The following is a 5,256-nucleotide window of genomic DNA, read 5'->3' as shown; positions in this document are numbered from 1 at the left end:
ATAATCACTCCGTATAATATAATAGTGAATAGGCTTATTGATATATTGATGCTGTTTGAAGAGGTTGCTTGATGATATTTAAGTTCCAAAGAAAATCAAATTGCACCACTCCCTCTCCTTCCAAAGTAACATGTCCTACACCTTTCCTCTTAAAAACAGATGTCTGGCCCTACTGTTATAAGCTACATCACTTGTTCAAGTGCACACACTAAATGGAGAGCTAGGATTAAAATTCAAACTGTGCCTTTAAATAGGCGACTTTTTTCATCTATCAGCACAATGCTACAGGCCATTTTCACTAAAAAAATCAGCTCAATATTATGTGCAAGACAAGTTTACCAAGCATGCCAATGTGTTAATCTCTTAGCACTGTCGTCATACGTTTTCTCATAGTGAGATGGCTATCCCGAAATATGTTTTGAATGACGTTTTGAATGACATGGGGCGCACGGAGATAAGGCTGGAAAAACGCGACATGACAAGGTGATAACTAAACAATTTAGTTGACCTAGGGTAGACAGGCTTTGTGGCTAAAACTATGAAAACCAGTAGGCTAGTCTGTCACAGCTAACTTCAGGCACTGTAGCCTAGACTAGTTTACACGCGCAGAAATTAAAAGTCAATATTGCCATCACGAGATTGCTGTCATTATCGGAAAATCCGGACACGTCAAACTGGATGCGAACGCGTGGCAAAGCCAACAACAACTTCATAAATTACGTCTTTTAAATAAATAATTTGAGCCTACCGTTTCATGCCTAACGTCGACAGCAGATTTCTCAGCCCATCATAGGCAAGGTTATTAATGCATAGGCCTATAGCCTAATAAACTAGGCTTAGTGATGGCAGATCAAATAATAAAAAAACGTTTTGAAGTCTACCCAGAGCATGTTTGCAAACGCATGCAAAGGGATAAACTATGTTCATACCATCTTCAATCGTTTCAAAAACTAGGATTAGGCAGTCTGCCTATGCTGTTTCAATGTATAGTTGCAGGAATCAATCGTTTGAAAAATATCGTTGTTTCTAGCCTCGTATGGTTTCACTTGGATCACACACACATTGCACGACTGCTCATATGAATCGGTGGCACCAAACTAGCGTATTTCCAGACAGTGGAAACGTTTAGATTATTTTGAATAGATAGATGGTTCACTCCATTTAAAGGCAATTAATCACCACAACTGATTAACATTAACCTGCCTTGCACTGGAGGGAAATGTTCTTACCTTGATTGAAAGCTAACCAGTGAAGCAGACGGCCAGTTCTAGTTCTGTCATCTTCTCTCCTGCTTTCTAGATGTCCATGGAGAAACGTCCTCCTTCAGTTAGGCAGAGTAAGTTCGTTGTGGTTTCAAACTTACGTCCTCCACTAATAGCTAGCATTAGCTAGCTTCCACTCACAAACGGTAGGCTACTCCCAAAATGTGACACATTTGAACTTCTCGTTACGTTTTACAACTGTCAAAAGTTTGGATTATGTTTCAGGAGTTAAACTGACACCTAGGCTATCAATGCTCTATTTGTAAGCTAAAATAAACTAGTAAGCACCATATCGCTAACGTGCATCACTTGGAGTTAGCTAGCTAGCTAGCTAGCTTAGGCCAAGATTTAAAACCAGGTCGAATTTACTACGGCTGGCCCTAGGTGCCTGTTGTTTTCCGCTAGACCTTTTCAAACAAGACCAACTACAGTAGCAGCTAGGCTATTTGACGTTCGTTATCGCACTGGGACTTGTTAATTACCGAACGTGACAAAAACCTGCCTTGCTATAACGTTAGCTCCCAAAAGGCAGGCTACTCCCAAACAGTGACACATTTGAACTTCACGTTACATTTTACAACTGTCAACAGTTTGGATTGTGTTTCGGTAGGCCTAGTTAGGCTGTCACCTAGGCTATCAAGGCTCTATTTGTAAGCTAAGATAAACTAGCTAGTAAACACCATATCACTAACGTCCATCACTTGGAGTTAGCTAGATGGAGGAAACGAGCGCTTTAGCCAACTTATTGAACCGCATCAAATAGCTTGCAAAGTTGCGTTTCAACAAAACTGTTACCTTACTTTCAAGAATAACTCCGTAGACAAAAAGTCAAAATGATTGCACTGTTTCCACAATATAAATCCACGAAAACACTCAGTGTAGAGCTATGCTATGAGTCTTCTATGGGGTCGCCTGGATCTGCACTGACTAACAAATCACATGATGTAGTGGGCGGGACAGTGCTCTCGACCACAGAATGTCAAATGAGTGAGAGACTTTTACAGACAATTGAGTTTCATTCCCTAGGGCATCAAACAAATAACCCTAAATAACTCACTTTCTGTTAATGTGTTTAAAGTCAAAATTGCAGCATAGGTTAATATGACTATTAGTATTTGTAAACTCATCTCATAATACTTTAGGTAAAACTATGTGTCAATCATTAATATGCTATTATAAGTGACAAAATCACAACCACACCAAACAACATCAAAACTTGAATGTGACTGTCACTACAACCACACTATCTAATACTCCATTCAATTTCATCCAAATTAGTCACTGCTTTCTGCCTATAACACCAACTTATTGTTCCTTTTATAAAACACCTAGGTTCAAACCTGTGTGTGTGTGTGTGTCTGTGTGTGTGTGTGTGTGTGTCTGTCTGTGTCTGAGTCTCTATGTGGAAAGCGGGGGAGGTTAGAGAGACATCCAGCTGGGAGAGAGGGGAGGGGTGGGAAGAACTGTGGGGGGAGAGTGGGTGAGCCACAGTGAGGGAGCAAGACCATGCGCGGCTAGGGAAACAGACCTATAAAAACCTAATAAACCTAAATATCTCACTTTCTGTTAACATGGTTGAAATCAAAATTGCAGCATAGGTTGATATGATTATAATTATTCATCAACTCGCTTAAAAATATTTTAGCTAAAACTGTGTCCACCACAATCATTAATGCGCTTTTAAAAAACACAAACAACACCAAATTCAAAACTTTGTATATGACTGTCACTACAAACACACTAACTAATACTCCATCAAATTTCATCCAAATTAGTCACTGTTTTCTGCCTATAACACCAACTTTTTGATTCTTTTATAAGACACCTAGATTCAAACCTTCGCCATTTCGATATACTTTTGAAATTCAAAAATCTGGTCGCAATTCCTCTCAGGCCACCCCTCAAGATCATTTTAGTGTTTAAATGACAAAATTTCGATAAACCGTCTAGGAGAAGTATTTCAAAATACATGATGTGCAAAAATCAGAAAATCTCACATAATTCAAATTCTTCTAAGATTCACTATATAGTTTAAATGTAAAACTTGTTCAGAATAATACAACACACACGTCCACCAAATTTGGTTCATTTCCGTGAATGTATGCGTCAACCACAGCAGACAGCACGCTAGGTGGCGCTATACAGTCCTTGAGCCACACCCTTGGCCAAACCTTTGTCTCTAAGTACAGTTAACAATTCCACATCTAGATGCCAAATTACAAGAGTTTTAGTGCATGTCAAGTTGGTGAAAAAGGGCGAAAAAGTTAAGGGTAAGAGGAATAGAAGTATAATAATAATAAATATAGCCGCAAGCGGCGATGGCGGGCCCGAGCACCTGCGGTGCGGAGACCTGTGACATTTCGGAATCTAACAAAGCAACATGTGCGTGTTGGTGGGCATGTGCATGAGCAACACACATGCCCACCAAATTTGGTAAATTTTCCTGAATGTATGTGTCAACCACAACAGACAACACGCTAGGTGGCGCTATAGAGTCCCTAAGCCACACCCTAGGCCAGAGCTCTATCTCTGACTATCGATAGCAATAACGCACAAGCCCACCAAATTTGGTTCATTTTCGTGAATGTGTGTGTCAACCACAACACACAATGCGCTAGGTGGCGCTATACAGTCCATAAGACACCCTTGGCCAGATCGTGTCTCTGAATAGCTATAGCAATAACACATATGCTAACCAAATTTGGTTCATTTTCGTGAATGTATGTGTCAATCACAACAGACAATGCACTAGGTGGCGCTATAGAGTCCCTAAGCCACACCCTCAGCCAGAGCTCTGTCTCTGAATAGCGATGGCAATAACACATGTGCCCACCAAATTTGGTTCATTTTCGTGAATGTATGTTTCAACCACAACAGACAACGCACTAGGTGGCGCTATAGAGTCCCTAAGCCACACCCTAGGCCAAAGCTCTGTCTCTGACTAGCGATAGCAATAACACATAAGTCCACCAAATTTGGTTCATTTTCGTGAATGTTTGTGTCAACCACAACAGATAACGTGCTACTAGGTGGCGCTATAGAGTCCCTAAGCCACACCTTAGGCCAGAGCTCTGTCTCTGACTAGTGATAGCAATAAGACATAAGTCCACCAAATTTGGTTCATTTTCGTGAATGTTTGTGTCAACCACAACAGATAATGTGCTACTAGGTGGCGCTATAGAGTCCCGAAGCCACACCTTAGGCCAGAGCTCTGTCCCTGACTAGCAGATGCAATTCCATGTGTATCTGCCAAATTACATACAATTCCTAACCTTTTTTCTGCCTATAACACCAACTTCCTGTTTCATAATAAGACGCCATAATTCAAACCTTCGCCATTTCGATATGCTTCGAAAATTCAAAAATCTGTTCGCAATTCCTCTCGGGCAACCCCTCAAGATCATTTTACTGCTCATATGACATGATTTCGATAAACCGTCTAGGAGAAGTGTTTCAAAATACATGATGTGCAAAAATCATAATCATAATCATAACTCAAATTTGTTTAAGATTCACTATGTAGTGTAAATGTAAAACTTGTTCAGAATAATACAACACACATGTCCACCAAATTTGGTTCATTTCCGTGAATGTATGTGTCAACCACAACAGACAGCGCGGTAGGTGGCGCTATAGAGTCCCTGAGCCACACCCTAGGCCAGGGCTCTGTCTCTGAGTATCAAATGCAATTCTACATATGCCTGCCAAATTACAAGAGTTTTGGTTTATGCCAAGTTGGTGAAACGGCCAAACGGGCTAAGAGGAAGAGAGAATAATAATAATAATAATAATCTGAGCAAAAACAATAGGGCCTTGCACCTACGGTGCAGCCACTTTCAGTGGCCGCACCTCGGTGCTCGGGCCCTAATAATAATAATAATCTGAGCAAAAACAATAGGGCCTTGCACCTACGGTGCAGCCACTTTCAGTGGCCGCACCTCGGTGCTCGGGCCCTAATAAATATAGCCGCAAGCGGCGATGGCGGGCCCGAGCA

Source organism: Sardina pilchardus, chromosome 5, assembly GCF_963854185.1.
Source record: "Sardina pilchardus chromosome 5, fSarPil1.1, whole genome shotgun sequence".
NCBI classification, from domain to species: Eukaryota; Metazoa; Chordata; class Actinopteri; order Clupeiformes; family Clupeidae; genus Sardina; species Sardina pilchardus.
Note: the sequence above shows the minus strand (reverse complement) of the source record.